The sequence below is a fragment of the Elephantulus edwardii genome, unplaced genomic scaffold, assembly GCF_000299155.1.
Source record: "Elephantulus edwardii isolate Elephantulus edwardi_28Jun2011 unplaced genomic scaffold, EleEdw1.0 scaffold00079, whole genome shotgun sequence".
NCBI classification, from domain to species: domain Eukaryota; kingdom Metazoa; phylum Chordata; class Mammalia; order Macroscelidea; family Macroscelididae; genus Elephantulus; species Elephantulus edwardii.
The window spans coordinates 13471231-13492409 of NW_006399829.1; positions in this window are offsets into that span (position 1 = coordinate 13471231).

Here is a 21179-nt window from a genome sequence, read left to right on the forward strand (position 1 = left end):
CTTGCCCAGTGACGCCTCCTGCCCTCCCTCTCTTGCCGGGTTTTGCTGGGTCCAGGTCATGACTTTGTTAGTATTTCTAAATATTACTGGAATAGTTTCCAGAATCTCAGCAACACACAAGCCATCACAAGATGTCGCGAGAGTCAGTGATCCACAAGTCTCCGACGTTCTTTTCTTTGGTATTATTGCTAATTGACCAAGAGACTTTGCTTTTTATTTGCAGCAGTGCTTTTGGGTGATTTTTCAGCCAAGTTGAGCAATTTCAGATTTGTTCCAGCCTGGATTGATGCCTTGTGTGGGTTTCCCACCTGCAAGGGATGTTATATTGACTGACAGTCGGGGTCTCTTTTATCCTCCTCTCCAACACTTGTGGGAACAGTGTGACAGACGAGAAGATGAATGTGAAGCTAGGGGATGGGCTTCACTGGAAGGAGATGAGGTTTGGGACTCAATTCATGGCAAGATAAACTGCTGACCTTCACCATATTTAGAAAACAGGCCTGGACTCTTTGCTGCTGATGGGGAATGTCCTTCCAGGGGGTCCACAGGGTCATTCATGTGTCCTGTGCCTTTCTCAGTCCCAAACCAGTGCCAAGTCCAAAATGATCTAGCGAATTGATTTGATGCACCATCTGGTGACTCTCTCTGTGAACCATCCTTCAACTGAAAGACAAACACCAGGGCCTAAGTCCTCCTCGCTTTTGCCAAAAGATGATTCTGCCACAGCTTTTAAACATATGACTCAAGTTTTGTGTTGTGAAAAGTCCCCACTTAAAATTTAAGTATTTGGTTTCCGAGGGATGAAAGAAAAGAAAACAAACATATCAGCCCCAACACGGGGCCTGTTTACAATATGGCAGAGGATCGGGCAGTTCTCTCTCCTGTCACCATCCCCCTGGCTGCTGGAGCTGCATTAGACAGTCCCAAAGGTCCCCAGGAGTAATGAAAGCCGTGGTGTTCACCATGTTGACCACAGAGAAGAGTTAGCTCTCTGGCCTTCACTCTTCTGCACCATTTACTGAATTTGCACGTTCTGTTTATTTTCCTTTTAAGAAAATGGGGAGAAACTTACACCTCTTGTCTATGAGGCTGCTCCTAAGTAACCACAGGAATACTTGCAAATCAATGATTTCTATACCTTTGCTCATTTTCTCCAGAGAAGCCCAAGTCTGGGCGAGAAACCCAACTCTAATTCTATCTATGGTGCGTGGGAGACATTCCCAGCTTAGATGAGTAAATGCCAAAAAGAGAAAACAATCATGAGCAATTAGCTGGGTCTTGGCTAGATGTCAGCTGTGCATCCACTGAGTGCCCCAAGCCTTCCCCTCGCCACCATCTCCCGTGCCCCTGATTCCTCAGCCACGTTCTGGGCAGTAGAGCAAAGGGTCTCTTATTTGCATTGTTTCTCTAGAATTGGGCTCTGCAGTTTTCTTCACTCACTTCTTAAAAGGTCATCTCCAACGGGTAACTATTGCATTTTCTCCTTATTATTTCTTAAAACCTCTGTCTTAAAAAACAAACCAAAAAAAAACCAAACAAAAAAAAAACCCAAAATACAACCAACCAAAAACCAAACAAAACTAGCAAACAAACAAAGCCATTTTACTGGAAAGCTATTTGGCATTGAACACCTCTTTGAGCTGTAGCAGCTTCAAGTTCTCATTGGCCCACACAGATAGCCGCTAGCTTGAGCGTGAGTGAGTGTGAGAGGAATAGATTTCTTTTAAAGCACTCCACATTTCTCCCACAAATGGGAACCAGCAGAGCACTCCCCAACTACATCCCAGGTGGTGAAGTTGCAATCCAAATGAACCAATGTGACTTCTCAAGGCTGGGTAAGCTGCAGGTTTTCTCCCTGCTGTCGCTGCTGTGAGAGTGGGCCCAGATTGTCCAGTTACTTGATTACTGAATTCTCCAGGGTTCAGGACCGATGTCAGCCTTGGATATCTACCTTCTGAGAGACTCTGAGTCTAAAATAGCTGCTGCCTGGAGGCCTGTTTCCTCTTGGCTCACCTAACTTGACCCTAAAGTAGAAAGCTCCCCCGCCATCTCTCTTTGTGTTGAGAATATGACTCCAGCCTCTATTCTCTGACTGAAGGGCTGGGGAAAGAGACTTGGAAGTGTGAGTTTCAATCCATTTCACTCACTTTCTGAAAATCTTCCACAAGACACCAACTTTCTTGATTCTTCCCAAATTTCTATGCCTGGACTTTGCCTTTTCATAGACGAAGTCTGCAGTTCTGGATGGCAAATCCCAGAAATGTATTAGGAATGGACAATCACAGCTTATAAGACTCCAATAACTACTAAATTTCCCTGGCTCTTTTCAGACACCAGATTTTTGGTCTAGGTATATGCTTCACATGGATACAATCAAGTGTTCTGGTATTCCCATTCTTCTCAAGCTTAGCCACAAGTTTTTGTGATCCACACAGTTAAATGCATTTGCAATGTCAATAAAACACAAATAGACATCCTTCCGACACTCTCTGCTTTCAGCCAAGATCCATCTGAGATTGGCAAAAATATCCCTAGTGCCATAGCCTCTTCTAAACCCTGCTTGTATTTCAGGCAGTTCTCTGTTGATATACTGTTCCAGTAGCTTTTGAATAATCTTCAGCAAGATTAGCAGCATCATGATAGAGAAAAGGTTGAGGTTGTTAACAATTTCATGTTCCTTGGATCAACAGTCTAGACACAAGCTGTCAAGAATTCAAAATACAGTTGCTTTGGGAAAGTCTGCTATCAAAGACCTTTTCAAAGTGCTAAAGAGCAACAATGTCAGTCGAGAGACTAAGGTGCACCTGATCTAGGCCATAGTCTTCTCAGTTGCTTGCTATGTGTCTCAAGAGCTGAACAGTGACTAAAGATGACTAAGAATTGATACCTTTGGGTTATGGTGCTGGAGAAGAGTATTGAACATATCACAGACCGCCAAGAGAATAAACAAGTTTGTCCTGGAGATGGGCAAAGCAGGTTGTGCATTGAAGATAAGGAGTTTTAGACTCTGTCTCACATACTTTGGGCAAGTTGACAGGAGGTACAACTTCCTGGAGAAGGACATCCTTGGAAAGGTTGAGGGACCCTGGATACGATGGATTGTCACAGTGACTGTTACAATGGTGTTAGGTATGTCACCTCAGGATAAGACAAGGTCCAGAGCCTTTGTTTATTGGGTCGCTATAAGTCATAGTCAACTTTCTGGCACATAACAACACAACTACCAAAACTAGTGAAAAGTATTAGGAAGCCAATTGAGACCTCAGATCTCAGCCTCATTCCCCAGTTTAATGTTATCATTAAGATAAAGCTGATATTTCCCCTCCACTGTCCATGTCTCAATTGCTTTGAAGCTATGAAAGCAAAATGGAGGAAGTAATTAGTAGATGGCCCCTGCAGCTACAAAGTACACAGGAATTCAAGTCTGCCCAGAAGTGCTAAAGAAGAAGTAAGACTTGGCAAATGATTTGTTAAAAAATCTTCTGAAACCCTCTGAGCAAAGTCCTGTTCACATACACATGGGGTGACATGACCATGAGTCAGAATTGGCTTGACCACAGCTGGTCTGGCATTTAAAAACATAATAGTAATGCAAGGGAGACATCAGTGCCAATTGGTACAACTCAATCCACAAAGAAAATTCTTTATATCCTACTTCAGTGAGTAGTGACTGGGGTCCTAAAGTGTTGTGAATGACAATCTAAGGTGCAATAATTTGTCTTTCCTACTCTGGAACAAAGAAGAATGAGGAGATAAAAATCCAGGTTGGATGGAAACAATTAATCCACAAGACGAATGAATCACATGAGCCTCAACTCTCATAATCCTGAGACCAGGATTGCTAGATGACACCCGGTACCTTCCAACTGTTTTGAAAAGAATCACAGTAGAAAACCCTGAATAGAAAGGAGGAAAATGTGAAACCAAACTCAGAGTAATAAAAAAGGATCAGGCTTATTGGTTGGCTAGACATTCGTAGAACTCATGAACTACGGCTTTTGTTTACTCTTCTAAGTCTGAAGCCGATTTCATTAACCCAAGACTCAATTTTCAGTCAGACTACAGATAAGTCTATAGTGTGATGCTTCAACATTAAGAAAACAAAAATCCTCTCCACTGGACCCATAGGCAACATCAAGATGGATGGAGAAAGGATTGAGACAGTCCATGACTTCATCTTACTTGATTCCACAATCAATACATTTGATACCAGCAGTCAGGAGATCAGGAGATACATTGCACTATGAAAGTCATGGACCTTGAGGAGTAATGATGTCCATTTGAGCACAAAGGTGTCTGATTCAGGCCATAGTTTTTTCAGTCACTTGTCATACGTCTCAAAGCTGGACAATTACTAAGGATAACAAAAAAAGAATTGATGCCTTTGAGCTGAGGTGCTGGAGAAGAGCACAGAAGATTCCATGGACTGTGAAAAGAACAAACAGATATGTCTTAGAGAAGGTGCAGCCAAAGTGCTCTTTGGAGGCAAAGATGATGAAGCTTCATCTCACATACTGTGAGCATGTTGCTAGGAAAATTTACTCCTTGGAGAAGGACATCACGCTTGAAAGGGCAGAGGGACAATGCAGGAACGGAAGACACTGGATGAAAAGGATTGATCCAGTAACTGGTATAATGTGGGTAGGTGTGTCAGAGACAATAAGATTGGCTGAAGATAGGGCAGACAGAGTTGAGAGTTATTGTACATAAGGTAGTTATGAGTTCCAAGTGGCTTGACAGCACATACAACAACAACAACAACAACAACAACAACAACGTACAGAGCAAATCTATTTTCAATTCAGCAGATCATACACATATTGTTCCGTGCTGCTGACTGCAATCTCCACCATATAACAACACTTATTCTACTTCTCTGTGTTTCCCTTTGCCATTCCTTCCTCTTTCCCATCCCGTCCCATTCCCTCCTGGCAACATGCACAAAATATGTGAGACACAACTTCAAAATCCTTGCCTCCCACAAACGAGTGGATTGAGAAATTATGGTAGACAATGGAATACTACGCAGCACGCAGGAGCAATGCTTTTATAAATTATTACCTAACTTGGGAGAGACTGGAGAGTATTATGCTGAGTGAACTAACTCAGTCTCACAAGGATAATTATTATATAAAACCATTATTGTAGAAAGAGTATAAGAATCCAGGAGGCGTGGGAGATGTTGGAAGCAGAGGGATGAGGATGTGCAGGGCGTGGGGGATTAATTATCGGGTTGTGCAATCTGATGGGTCAGAAGGTGAGGGAAATTGAAAGAATACATTCTTGAAAACAATGTATTCAAATTTTGTAAATAAACTAGTAGAAAATTTTTAAAAAGAGCTTTGCCTCCAAGGATCAGCTTAGGTTTCCCCTTGCCAGGACAGACCTGTTTGTTCTCTTGGTGGTTCATGGTATGTTCAATACTCTTCTCCAGCACTACAACTCAAAGAAAGGCACCAATCCTTCTTCTATCATGCTTAGTCATTGTCCAACTTTCTGATGTATAGCAAGTAATTGCAAAGATCATGCTTGGATCAGGGGCACCTTAGTCTCTAGACTGACACTGTTGCTCTTTAGTCCTCTGGAGAGGTCCCTGGCAGCAAGTTTTCCCAGCACAATTAATCTTTTCATTTCCTGACTGCATGTATGATTGGAACATTTAGGCTAGATTAGCTAATAAGACACTGGAGGATGAGACTTTTTATTGAGAATCACAAAGGAGGAGGAACAGTTGCAAATGGATTCTAGTGATTGGAACATAGAATCTGGGAAGTATGAATGTAGGAAAATTAGAGATTGTTAAAGAAGAAATGGAATGTTGCTCTGTATGCTTTCACCCAAATCATCATCATCATCATCAAATTAATGATCACATTCAAATTTTAGTACTGCCTTTTGGAATGAATAAGGCATGTCTTCAGTAATCTCTGCAGGAACTCCCTGGAAAGATTATAAGGACACAAAGGAAAAAGAAGTGACATGGAAAAGTGATTGATAACCAATAGAGGCCTTGGTGGTCTAGTGGCACTACATGTTGAGCTGCTAATTGAAATGTGGGTGATTCAAAACCACCAAACAATCTTTGGGAGAAAGATGAGGTTATCTATGCCTGTTAAAATTTTCAGCCTCAGAAAACTGAAGTAGGACCACTGTGAGTTAGAATTAACTCGAAGACAGTGTATTTGGAGACTGGGGAAGAGATAAGAAAATACAAGAAAGTTAAACTTTCTATTTTTCACCAGAAGATGATATTCAATTAGTAAAGCAGGGAGGCCTTGTTGAAGTTTCAGAAGCACAAATGTTTCTTACCCTTTAATCTACTCAAGGAACATCATGGAATATTATGAACGACAGACTTGACTTCAGTTAGTCTGGATGCAAGTTCAGAAGCCTACAGTTCTAACAAACTTCATTTAAAGCCTATGCTTTCCATTCATGTAATACTGAAGCTAAGGCCTGGCAAGGAAGTAGCACACTTGAAACAGCAGAAAATGGAAGTTTCTTGAAAAGAAATACTCTAACTTGGAACTACTCTGGAGGAATAGTGTTCTTAAAAAGAATTGAAAGGTATGTCTCAGAGACATAAAAGATGTTGCAGATTTTACATAAGTAGCTACTATTCCCAGTAGAGCCAAAAGGAATTATTACCATCAGGAGATGTCTTTGGTTTTCTCAGAAATTACTAACATAAGTAGGCACCTCTTGTAAGGAGACATTCAAACTAACAAGACTGCTTAATGAGTTGGAATCCTTTTGGTATTCTGGTCCAAATCACACTTGAGATGGAGGAAACTGGCCATTTTCTGTTGTTGGATATCTGGAAGACAGGATCAATCTTTCTAATATACTTCAGACTGAAAGGAGGAAATAATTTCCCATCAGGGTATCTGTGAGGTTTGTACATTCCTCTGTTCCACAAATAGTTTCTTGAACACCTACTTTGTACCAAGCACAATGCTAAAAACATAGACTTGGACACTGAAGGGGGCCTCAGTGAAAAGCAGAGACCTAAAATTGCAATCCAGCCCTTATCTGAGAGGACTCCGTGACCTGAAAGTAGAAAGTTATGCTGGGAGGGTGCCCATAAACATCTTAGCTATTATATAAATCCCAGGCCTAATGTCAATTGATGTCAGTTTCAAAAATGAGACTATATATGATTCATTTGGAATCAAGCAATGGAAAAGCCAATGCTATTACTGGAAGGAATTTGACACCACTGGACTGCCCTGGGATAAAGGCTAAGTGCACATTGTTTTGGAATGAAATGGCAGCCATAGGAGATATTGTACGACTGTATTGGGACTGTAATATTATAACAAGTTTGAGAGTTTGGGAAAGGTTTGGTTCTGGGCAAAGTATCGTGAGTGAAAGCTTGAACCTTGGGCTGTATGCCTTTCCCTATACAGACAGTCTTTGCCTTTATCATTTGATAGGCCCCTTTCAGTCCTGACCCTTAAACCAATGTACTCAGAGAAGGAGTGACTGGCCTCCAGAGCTCTCAAAACTCTCACAAAGTGCAGGGCAGCATTTAATGGTGAGGTGTGCCTGGTCTAGGAGCCTCCTCTTAAAGAGCTGGGCCCAGCTGTTGTCGAGGCAGGACATCGGCTTAGACAGACTCACCGCCATCGAGGAGGTTCCAACTCATCGTGACCCCTCATCGGATTTCCAAGATTAAAAATCTTAATGGGAGGAAATGACTCCTATTCCTCCTGCAGAGACATTGGTGGGCTTGAAAGATGGCTCAGTCTATCTAAACTCAAACGGCCTAGGATATGAGAACAGCCACTGAGCAATTGGTCTGAAATCTTAAGTGACTTGTATGATATTAAAGGAGTTGGTTCTGACTTGACAGCAGTGAATCTGAGATATAACTGGAGAAGAACAGGCGTTTTCTATCTTCAGGTTCCATACTCTTCATAGTGTGCCAGTAGAACTGATGGTAGGAGATGATTAAGAAGCAGAGAAATGGTGGGAAAATCTGACACAGTTGGATGTGCATGTGTCCAAAAGTAATCATGGTCCCCTTGGCCATTGAGTGACCGCCAAGTCTGGGGCACATTCAACAGACGCTGAGAAGTAATGAAAGAAAAGGAAAACTGAGGGTCTCTTGTCAATGGAACAGTTGGTGTAACTGTGGAAATAGGACAGATATAAATGGATATACACAATAATCTAAGTACCATAAGCACAAAATATATAACTAAGTGACGACAGCTGTATGAGGAGCTGGGAGGCAGAAGAGAGCGAAGCAAGCTCCGGGAGGTAATTTGAAATGTCTGTGGTAATTGGAAATTAATAAAAAGCAGCAGCATTTGCATCTACCTGAGAAAGATAGCAACTGTTAAGACAGGGCTAGGTAACCCTCAATGAGGAAGCCCTCTGAAGGTCTCAGGGTTCTAGGTCCAGAGGGAGTAGAGCATGAAATTCTTTGCCTGGAGATGAATCACTCTACAAAAGGACAAATATGGTATCATTTCCCTTGTACGAAATATCTAGAAAAGGCAAATGTGGAGAGACTCAGGTTTATTAGTGATTACGAGAATCAGGAGAGGAGAGAACCAAGCTTAAAGCCACGGAGGATCTGTTAATGGTGATGGAAGACTTGGCAGCAGATGTGGGAGATGGCTACCCAATGTGATAAATGTAACTGATGTCACTGAACTATGCATGTGAAGAGGTTAGATTGGTAAATGTTGGTTGTATTTTTACAATAATAATAATAATAATAATAATAATAATAAAGAAGTTAAAACAAGTCCTCATCCCAGCATAATCTGATTGGAAAGGGAAAAGGTGATGTAAGGGAAAACGTCATTGTAATAGTACAAAGAGAAAGGGTGAGACTAGCAAAAGGAGTGCTCTTGAGATCATGTGCATAGTGGAGTGGTAATAATTTGTGAGAAAGAGTTTGTTTCCTTACCTTCAAATTTTTCCAATGCACTATTTCCTGATTGTTCATGCAAAAACATTTGATTTCCTGTTGAACGTGCTATGCAGCTAGGCCCCTGATGCAGGCTCTGCCAACTGCCAGCCATGTAAGATGAAGATGCGTAAAATAATACTAACAATCAGCAAACAAAATCGTCTACTTTTGCAAACTGAGGAGGGTTTCTCATATGGCTGATGGATCTGAATTGAAGGGAAGAAGAATCTAGGATGTATATAGGAGTTGACTTGTGACATAAAGCATACCAGTCTACCTTTGTTGTTATGTGCCATCAAATCAGAACCAGTTAAGAGTTGGCCCTCTAGGGAGTTTTCAGAGTCTATAAATTGCACAGAAAGAATTCACCTTTCTCTGGTGGCACAGCCAGTGGATTCGAACCAGTTGCCTTTGGATTGGCAGTGCAACTCCTTACCACTTGGCCACCAGAGCTTCTTTCTGTTGTAGGGAAACGTATTGCCATAGAGTCAGAACCAACTTCGAGCTAACTGCCCCTTGGGTTTTTAAGGCTGTGAATCACATGAGAGCTGATTGCCCATGTTCCTCTGTTGGATTGTCTGGTAGATTCAAAACCACCAGAGATGGGTGGCCTTTGGCTTAGAAGCACACTTCCCCAAGGACTACACCTCCTGAGCTTCCTGTCAGAGAGAGGAAGAAAAGTCCCTGCATTTCCTTCTGTCTTATTCATGCTCTCTAGTCAGAAATGCAGGCTATGTAGGCCCTGCTAATAAGCACGGATACCTGTTCCTTTCATTGATGTGGGCTCACCTCTGCATCCCAGCCTATGTACATCCAGCTAGGGCCCCTTAGGGACTGACAGTGGCAGAGCACTGCTGAGTCAGCATCTCACATAAAGCAGCCTAAGTAGATACAGAAACACAAAGCTTTGGGAGCATACTTGCTAGGTCAGAGTTTGAAATGTATTTAATTTGTTCAGTATGTATCAGAGATAAAGGCCTTAGAACCAGGAAAATAATTACACCTCTTTCCAACAGAACCTACTTGCTAAATGCATTGAATTACCAGTCATTACATGGGGGATATGCACATATATTTCCTTTCTGGTCACAGTCCTAGGATGACAGAACAGATACTCCAGTGGACCTCCCTGGCTTCTAGACAGTGTCTATATTAGCACAGTTTCAAGTCAAGTTGGTTTCTCTTGAGATGGGATCAGAAATCAAACCCTTAAATCCTTCCTTGTAATTTTTATTCCATAAGAACTAAAGACTTACAGGGATTGCATAATACTAGAAATGACTTACTGGAAGAATAATTTTATTTTTAAGAAAATTATTGGCATCTTTAAGACCATATGGCCTTAATTGAAACAGGGACAGAAAAACCATAGATGAGAACATTTGAAAGTGAACAGTTAACAGCTTACAACAACCATAGCATATGATACAACATAAAGGGAAAATGTTAAGAAGAGCATGGAAAAGCGAAACAGGGGTGCAAGGAAAAAGCAAGTACAATTGTTGTTTGTTGTTGAGTTGGAAACAACCCGTAGATGACTGTCAGCAGGTTTTCAGGGGCAGTAAATCCCATGGGGGGAGATGTCTCATCTTTCTCCTTTGGAGCATGGAGCTGCTGGTGGATTCAAACCACATGCCTTTGGGAATGCAGCACAGCACCTTACCACTAGGCCAACAGAGCTCCCTGTAACTTCAAGGTTGTTATTAGGTGCCATTGAGTACCACTCATAGTGATCCTGTGAACAACAGATCTGAACCCTATCCCATCCTGGGCCATACTCACAAAGTGTGTCAACACTTGAGCCCATTGGTGCAATCACTGTGTCTATTCACCTGGTTGAGGGTCTTTCTCTCTTTTGCTGACCCTTTCTGCCTTTCCAAGCATGACAACTCTTCCCAAGTAATAGTCCCTCCTAACAACATGTGCAAATACTTTGTCTCTCTGAGTCGAAGTGACCAAAGCTAGTCTATCTCAATCTCACTAATGCCGAGAATGTCGATATTTACACGTTCCATTTCATTTTTCACAAATTCTAGTTTTCCAACATTCACACTTTGTGCATTCAATGTTCCAACTATTAAAAGATGTTTGCAGCTGTTTCTCCTCATTTTGACTGACTTCCAATTTGGGCTCTGCCTCTAAAACTAGAACTTTCCACCTCCCTCTGATGTCCATAGGGTTTTCACAGGCCTGCTGTTTAAGAAGTAACTGCAATAGCACAGTTAAAATCTGTATCAGAGGTAAACAGAGATTTAATAAAGGAGAAGTTAATTCAGTATTGCAGAGGGTTGTTGTTGTCCTTATGTGTCACTGAGTTGCTTGCAACTTATGGTAACCCTATTTCACTAATACCTAGTATGTCAGTATTTGTACATTCCGTTTCTTTCTTAACAATGTCCAATTTTCCTACATTCATGCCTCTCATGTTCCACGTTCCAATCGCTAGTGTTTGCATACAACTGTTCTTCTCCTTTGTGTTTCCAGATTTGAGAGCTCAGCTTCAGGTGCCATACCTGCTGGTTGACTCTAAGTGTTCTCGATTATACATACACAGGGTTTTCAAAGGCCTGCTATTTCGGAAGTGGATGGCTAATCCTTCCTAGTCTGTCTTAGTTTGGAAAAGTAGAAACCTTATATAGAGGGTAAGTCTAGAAAATCTTCCAAGAGATATAAAAAAGGTAAGAAAAAATAATTACAAAATGAGACACAAGATGATGGATATGATAACAAACAACGTATCGTCATTGTCTCAGAACTGACTCATAGCTGACTATGTGGTTTATAGAGGCTCTAAATTGCATGAGAAGAAATCCCCCATTTTTCCTCTGTGATAAAAGCTGATAGACTCAAACCACCTGCCTTTGGGTGACAGTGCAACTCCCTCCTGCCAGGCCGCCAAAATACCCTAAAATGGTGGATTAGAGAATAGGCTACATAAAGAAGCATATGATTTTTTAAAAAACATCTAGAAGAGTTCTTAGAATAAGTAGTTCTTTAAATCATCATGAAAAAGAAAACTTTTCAGAGAAAACCAAGACCTAACTTTGTACTTAAAAGGTCCCTTGGTTCATCCCAAAATTCTTCCTAATAAATATTATAGCAAAACTTTTAATTACAAGAATAAGTCATAAATTTGTATGCATCTAATAAAGTAAAACTCATACCCACAAATGAATAAAATCAGTCAAGCTTGAAACTTCCTTTTGCAACTGTAAATACTAGAGAGGCAATGGTGCCATGTTTATACGCTTTAGAAGGGAACATTATAAACCAAGAAATCTGTACTTAAATTGTTTCTCATCCGTAAAGGCAACAGAAGTGCATTCCCAGACATTGACAGGTTCCAAGAATACACTCCCCTTGTATTTCAGCTTTAAAAAGTTATTAGAAGATGTATTCCAGCTGATTCAATGATGAATCAAGATTAACATCCTAATAACAATAAAAAAATACAAGAGTATGAAAGATTGGCAGGGAGAATTGACATTAGCTAAGCAAAGAGTTAAGTCTAAAAATATGGTAAATATTTAACTGTGGATAAATGTCAGTAATAATTTTTTAACTATTCCAAAACCTTTAAAATTAAACACAGAGATTGCAAAAGTGGAAGTGCCGTGTTGCTGTTGTTAGGTGCTGACAGATTGACTTTGTTGCATAGAAATCCCATGAAAAACATATTGAAATCCTGTCCTTTTCTTCACAACCTCTGTCATGCTTAAGCACACTGTTGAAGTCATTGTGTCAATTTAACTCACTGAGGGTCTTCTTTTCTTTCAAAGACCCTTTCACTTCCAAGCCTGATGTGCTTTTCCAAGCACTAACATCATGCTCAAGTGATGTGAGTTGAAGTTTCACTATCTTTTCTTCTTTTTAATTATTTTATTTTAACTGGTATTTTAATGAAAGTTTATAGAGGACTTGGATTTCCATCCATTCACTGTTGCACAATTTCCTCCCTCCCCACCCCCAGTTAGATTTTCTCTTTAAAAAAAATCTTTCATTGTTGTATAATTTCCTCCCCGCACCCATTGTCCACTTTGCTCTAAAGCTCTTATTATGGACTACTGTCACGAAAAAAAAAATACCTAATCATATATTTATTTTAGACAATTCTTTCCCTCATCTGTTTCAATTCAGTGTACATTATTTATTCCCTATTTTCTTTGTTTCCCCCCCAGCCCCCATGTCAGTCCTTTTTATAAGTGGCATTATGCAGTATTTGTCCTTTTGTGACTGAGATATTTTAATCAACAAAATATCCTCTAGGGTCACAGATTTTGTATAATCTTGTATGAGTTTGTTGTTTTTCAATGCAGCATGGTATTACATTGTGTGAATATACCACAGCTTCTCTATCCATTCATTTGTTGATAGGCACTTGGGTTGTTTCCATCTCTTTGCTATTGTGAACAATGCAGCAGTAAACGTAGGTGTGTATGCATCTGCTTGGGTGTCAATTCTGATTTCTTTAGGGTATATTCCCAGTAGTACAATTGCTGGGTCAAATAGTATTTCTATTTTCAAGTTTTGGAGAAAGTGTCATACTGCCTTCCATTGTAGTTGCACCATTTTACACTCCCACCAACAGTGAATAAGGGTTCCAGTGTCTCCACAACCTCGCCAGCATTTGTTATTTGCTGCTCTTTTGAATTTTGCTATTGTTACTACGGTGAGATGATATCTCATAATTGTCATCTTTCCATTGTCAATTCAGTGAAAGTTTACAGAGCAGACTGATTTTCAATGAAATAATTTATATCTATTTTGTTTCATGTCATTAATTGCAATTCCCACAGTGTAATATCACTCATCACACTTCATCCCTGTGTTTCTCATTTTCATTCCTAACCTATCTTGCTTTCTGAACTTTGTCCAAGGGCAAATTATACCCTTCTGATCTCAAATGGTTGAATATTCTCCCTCATTGCTGTTCATCTATTTGGTTGAAAATGAGCCACAGGAATGAGTTCAGTTCTAAGACTGAAGGGTGACTAAGGGGCAGAGTCTCTGAGGGTTATTCATAACTTGTGGCAATATTATTGATAATAAATCTTCATCTCTCATACTTCGGGCAGAGACGTCATGCTTGGAAAGACGGAGGGGCTTTAAAGAAAATGGATTGACACAGAGACTGTAGCAATGAACTTTAAATGTGTTGGGGATTGTGAGGATGGCACAGGATAGGTTTTAGATCTGTAGTTCACAGGATCACTGAGTTATACTCAAATTGATGGCACCTAACAACAACACAAATTGTTCAGCGATACAATGTGTCAATATTACCTTTAAAATGCACTTTGGTGTTTTGTTGGTGTCCCCTTCTCCCCCTTCCTGCTCCCAGTATTCTAGGTCCTCTGCCTTCTTATGCTGCTCATCTTTGTTTTAGAGTGATTGGTGACCTTTTGGGCTCTGGGAGCCTAGTGGTAAGAAATAGTGCTGTAAGCCAAAAGGCATACACGGACTCAGCAGAAGGATGGACAATCTCCTCTCATGCAATTTACTGCCTCAGAAAACCCATGGGAGAGTCAGTTATTGGTCAGTTCCAACTCGATGGCATATGACAACAACAACATCAGAGAGTAAATAGGGATTTTTGGTGAACCACTATAAATACGTGTAATAGCTTTTATTTTGTATGTCAACCTGTTGTTTCACTAAAAGGTGCCCTCAAAGGATAGATTTTATCCAAAGTCAAGAGATCGTCTCAGAGAAATAGTCTTATGAACTCCTCTGGTCATCCAGTCCAGTAAATGAGAACTTTTTATAAATTTTATTTTAGTTCATATTTTTGTCCATCTCTTGTGGCCCTAATTAGAATGGTTGGCAATGGCAGCTGGACATCATCTAGTTCTTTTGATCTCAGGGTAGCGAAGGCCATGGTTTATACAGGTAAGTACCTTTGTGTTACTGTAGACTATTCTCTAGACTTTAGTTTCTTTCTCCCTCCATAGGATTTCCAATGGCTGTTTTTAAACAATAGACAGCAAGGCATTTCTTTTGAGAACCCTCTGAATGAACTTCAACAGTCCATCATTTAGCAGCCAAAATTATGAACAATTTGAACATCATCTGTTTCTTTTCTCTATCCAGAAGAGAAGTAACAGTTCTAGCATAGACCCAAAGGACATATGACTACTTTATATGGATACCAAGAAGTAGCTAGTGCCAATTCTACTAGGGTAAGTGTGGGGAGAGCCTAAGATTAGTCTCTAATCTTAAGCAGGGCAATGAGAAAGATTCTGGCCTTTCCTCCATTTCTAAAGAACATTGAAGAATGGGGACAACTTAAAGGAGGGTTCTGAGAGCAGAATGGCACCCTTCTCCCACAGAGTCTAAAATCACCTCTTTCAACTGCCTGTTCATAGGCTTAAGACCATGAATAATTGGAAGTTTCTGGAAAACAAAGCCCCATATCATGAAGGATGTCAGGCAGACAAATGAAAGTGGTAATGAATATGGAATAACCAACCATATTTTCTAATAAAATGTCCTTATGAATGACCCTAAATCTCAGCAATGGATCCTGAATCTTGATACGTGAAAGAGGGTCAGTTTGTGTATGTGGAGGTGGAGGTGAGGAGAAAAATGGTTCCGTATTTGTCTTTCCTTCTGTGTGAAAGGGGTTCACTGGCGACCAGAAGAGAAACGAGACAGGCCCAGTGAACTCCACTACCAGTGACTGCCTGTGTGCCGCACCCAATTTCACTTTGCTGGGGAAAGCAACCCCATGAAGCACAATGAGTAAAGCTTAGAAGTTGTGACAGAGTCCCAGAAGCCATGGGCATAGATGGAAGAGGAACTGATGAAGAGGCTTGTTAGATGATATTCCATTTAGAGGCCCCAGACGCTGGACAAGGCATGAAAGATGTAGCCAAGCTTGGTTACTGGAGGCTGCAAGCTAACAGCAGTAGAAAATGTCACTCAAAGAACTGAGTCACTCACAGAAGCTAAGCAGTGATAACTTCGAGGAGTTTAGGGAAGGCGAAGCTTCTGTACATTTTAACATTCTCCGAGACCATTGCCACCTACTCTGAAAACAATACACATTGAATGTCTCCCTGGTGTTGTAGTGCTGGCTTATTAGTAGAAAGCTTGCCAGTGTGACTATACGAAGGAGAAAAAGATACACTTTTCTTCCATAAAGAAGTATAGCCTCAGAAACCTGAGGGAGGGTCCCTATGAGTTGAAATGGACTCAACAGTAGTAAATTTCGTACAGCATGATGTACTATAGCTAAGATTCCGTTTACAAATTGAAGTTTAATACCAATGGTTAATGAAACTTAGCACAGCTGTTTTCAGTCATGCATTTAATAATAATCTGAGATATGAAAACAAATTAACAATGCCTGGGCCCACCCCCAAAGCCAGTAAACAGAATCTCTGAGCCTGGATAATAGTTCTAACGCTTTCCAGCTGAGTCTATCCTCTACTAATCTAGTGAAGGGAATTTGGCAACAAGTAGAGGACCTAATGTGTGCTCTGCATGGCAACTTCACCTGGAAGTATTTTGGGACTACAGCATCTCAGGCACCTCCTAAACTGGGGTCCCCATCTAAACAAGATCCTCAGAGCACTCGTAGGCACTTTAACTTGTAAGAGTCCCTGGTAAAGGGAGGAGGAAAAAACCTCCAACCTATTCAAGTTCTCAGATGTATCTTATTAAGATTGCCAAGAAATTAAAGACTGGAAGAGAGCTCAGTTACTGAATTCAGATGTCCCCATCTCAAATACCCACATGTCCTGGGCAGAAAGATGAGTCAGGTAGGTCTCCCACCCCAACAGGTTGCCAAAAAGTAAGGTCATTGCTCTTGCGTTTATTCCAACTCATGTTGATACTGCGCTTGATGTAAGAAAACTGCTTTATTTGCTCCCATGGAATGGTTGGTGAGCTTAAATTGCTAAACTTTTGACCAGCAACCCAACACGTAGTATACACTATGCTGCCAGGGCTCCTTCCTCAACACGTTCACTTACTGCTGTTGAGCCAATATCAACTCATAGCAACCTTCCACTGTGTTTTCAAGGCTGTAAATCTTAACAGGAGGAGATGACCCATCTTTATCCTGCAGAGCAACTGGGGGATTCGAACCACTGGAGATACAGCCTTCCAGTTGAAAGTAAAATATGCTATGGGTATACCACCAGAGAGCCTTCTCAACAGAAGAGGTTTATATAGGTTTAAAGACGTTCACTAATGGAGAAGGCAATAAGGAGTGGTGAGAACTGGCCTGAAGAAGGCCAGCCTCACTAAAAAGGGCAGCTGCCAGCTGGCCCTGGTTGCTATCACTCTATGAAAATGCAGACACCTTGTGGATAGACCTTCCAATTTTTCAAAAGAAGATGCAAATACTACTACTTTTTATATTAAATCTCTTAAATCTTAAGAGCTGCTAACAATTTCATGTTACTTTGGGGTGTTTTTTTCCCCCCTACTGCCTGTCCATCTCACATAGGACAGCTTGTGCTCATAGAAGATCACTGATATAATCAAACCTTTTCATATGGCAGATAAAGAAATTGAGCCTAGACTTGCTCTTCCTCAGACTCCAGAACAAGAGCAACTCTGGTTTAGGCATCATCTTAATTTCCCACTTCTTATTTTCTCTGGGTAACAGGGAGCTGCCGTCTGCAGTGTTCCAGAGCCTCTGCAGGTGGAAACAGCCATGAGGGGGTGCAGGAGGGGTTTCTCTGGAAAGGCAATGAAAAGGCTCAGATTAAATATCCAGACGTGTTAAGTGTTTTTTAAGCCCTGGGTAATCTGCTAAAGAAGCAGACCAAACCCTTTAAATTGACACTTCCTTCAACACCAGGCTTGTTTTGGGAGTCTGGGCCAGGTGACAATGATGGCACCAAGAGCTTGTTTTCCCAATTGGTGTCAAAACATTTGCTGAGAAGTCCCATAAATTGGCTAGACGAAAGTAAATAGGAAGGAGAGACACGGGAGAGGTGGAGTGATCACAGCCCTGGAACAAGAGACAGTTGGAGAGAGGCAACGCAGCAAAGCAAATGACAAAACAGGCTACAGAGATCATTGGGCCTGCCTGTGATTGTCCATCCTTCATGCAATCATTCTCCCACAGATATTTATTAAGCATCACTTATGTGCCAATGGTTCTCTGGAGGCACAGTGTTTAAGGACTTGTCTGTTACCTGAAAGGTCAGTGATGTGAATGCTCACGTCTCTCTGCAGGAAACTATTGTTGTTATGTGCCGTTGAGTTGCCTGAAATTCATAGCGACCCTATGTACAGCAGCCCTAAACCCTGCTCTATCCTGTGCCAATCTCACCATCTTCTTCACACCTGCCTGCATTATTAACCCAGTCACTGAATCAATCCATTTCATAGAGGGTCTTCCTCTCCTGCACTGTCCCTCCACCCTCCCAAGCATGACGTCCCTCTCCAACAACTCGTTCCTCCTTGCAACATGCCCAAAGTATGTCAGACGAAGCTTCAGAATCTTTGTCTCCAAGGAGCAGCCCGGCTTCACCCTCTCCAGGACAAACCTGTTCGTTTTCCTACCAGTCTATGGTATATCCAATACTCTTCTCCAGCACCACAGCTCAAAGGCATCAATTCTCCTTCTATCATCCCTAGTCATTGTCCAGCTCTCTGATGCATAGCAAGTGATTGCAAAGACCATGGCCTATATCAGGTACACCTTAGTCTCCAGACTGACGTCTTTGCACTTCAGCACTTTAGAGAGGTCTCTAACTGCTGACTTTCCCATCACAATACGTCTTTTAATTTCCTGGCTCCTGGTGCCAAGAGTGTTGACTGTGGATCCAAGCAAACCAAAACTGTGGACCATCTCAATCTCTTCACCATTCATTATGACACTGCCAATCATCTCAGTGATGAGAATCTTTGTTTTCTTGATATTGAGTCTCCATACTGAAGACTGCAGTCCAGGAAACTATTACAGCCTTGAAAACCCTGTGTGGCAGTTATATTCTGTCCTATAGCAACCATATGAGTGAGAACTGACTTGAAAGTAAAGACTACCAGGCACAGGAGCCCCTGGGTGGCACAAAACCTGCCAGGCACAGGAGCCCCTGCGAGGCATAGTGTTCAACTACTAGCTGACAGGTTGGCCATTTGAATCCAGTCAGGAGCACCGTGGAAGAGAAGCCTAGTGGCCTGAAAAGCACAGCCCTGAAAACTCTACGGAGCAGTTCTGCTTAGCACATGTGGAATTGCCATGAGCCAGAATCAACTCAGCAGCCACTAACAATGGCACTATGTGCCAGGCATGGCTCAAAATGCAGAGAATACAACAGTAACCAGGACCAACCGCGTTTCCACCCTCATGGAGTCCCTGCCTTTCCACATCACACATCTGACATCGCTGCATCTAAGGCCATTGCCTTGTACCTTCCAATGACATCCAACACCCCATTCCCAAACTCCATAATTACAGTGTATTTCTATTTTGCATCATTTCACAATAACCATGGGATGTTCTTGAAATCATGAAAAGTTCAGAGGCCCTAATAGGATTGTCCTTGCTAAACCACATATATAATGTGTGGTAAAGAGGCATTTGAATTTATTTGTTTCAGGTTCTATGCCTAAGATGATTTAAATACGCAACGGTCCTTAAATTAATACACAGTGTTCCTTAACCTATATTATTGTTAGGTGTTTACCACCCTTTATTTTGAATAATTTTTATTTAAAATTATTATTAAATTTAAATAATATGCAAAGTAATATTATTATTATTTTGAAAAAAGCCTTCGTGCTTGTGAAATACAGGGTCAGCACAGGAGGAAAAGACCCTCAGGAGATGAAGTGGCCCCGTGATGCTCTCCAGAGCACGCCAGAGCGTGTGAGGATGGTGCAGGACGGCGCACTGTTTGGATCTGTGGTTCAGACGGTCACTAACCACTGTGAGGCTCAGTAGAACTTAATGGGGCTTAACAATAACAACAACAACGACAATTTTGAATTTTCATTTCAAAATTGCCTTTGTGTTGAAGAGGTAATCTTAGGATTTGAGATGTCTCCTGGTTAGAGGTTTCGTTTCATGATAGCCCAGGTAAGACGCGTGCTGAAGGTTGATAATTACTTCATCCCCAGTTAAACAAGCACTTATGACTGTTTGAAAAGACAAGAAGGTGCAGAGTCTTTGGTTTGTGTGAGAGAGTTTTCAGTTCACCTCTTTTATCAAAGAAGAATATGAAAAGAAATGGTGGTTTGTGGCTTACAAGAAGCCAGGGTTGTGTGTTCGTCATTTACATCTGTAGAGGTAAATTTCTGTGGACAATGCTGTTAACTACCATTGCATGGGTAAATCTCTGCATCCATATGAGCAGCAGTAAATTACTTAAATAATTCACCCACTGGGCATTAATAATAGATGTGGTTGTTTTTGCTGGGAATTCACTTTATTTTTCCTTTTAGTCTTTCTTGTATATTCAAATTACTTTTAACTATAATGACAATAGCAAAGTTCTACCCTGTCTACTCGATCCAATATACCCACAAGGCTGAAAATGTCTACTAAATAAGGGCTCATGATGCTGGTGCATTGCTTTACAGAGGGTCTGAGGTCTTGAGATTGTTTGGAACTCATTTGTTATGTGTTCCCATTGCCTTACAAGGGAAATCCGTGAAAAACCTTCATTGCACGCCCCACTTCTGATCCTGTACTTTCTCATATACGACATTTCTCACTCCCTCCTGGAACTCTGCCTACGCCCCTTCAGCCCTCTCCCCAGCTTGTTTCTTGGCCCCCTTTAAAGCCTTCTTACATAGAGATTAAGTTTTCTCACAGAGAGAATATATTAAAGAGGTGTACCCAGTATTCTGTTGGAGAGCAATGATTTAGACCAAACTCTTAGTCATAGAATAGGACAGACACTGTTGGCCTTGTCTACTTATGAGAATCATAGCCTTAGGAATTGAAACAGAAATTGCAAATGCATGCCAGACTCCAGGCAGCAAAGGGAAACTGCTAAGAGACTACTTTCTAGCTTTTTCTGCCTGTGGCGGAGTGGTCATGTTCCCTGCTTGGGAAAGAGAAGTCAATGCCATTTGGTTATGTTTGGACTCCCCTACTGGTTGGGTCTTGTCCCCACAAGAGAGACTGTCCTTAGGCAAAGCCATGACATTGTCTATGAATTCCGAGTGCAGAGACTGTGCCCTAACTAGCTCCGAGGTGTTCTAAGTGGCACAGCACCTCCAAGCACATCAAGGACTATCCATGGGCATTATCCACACACTCCTCTTGGTAAGATTTTTAGTGCTC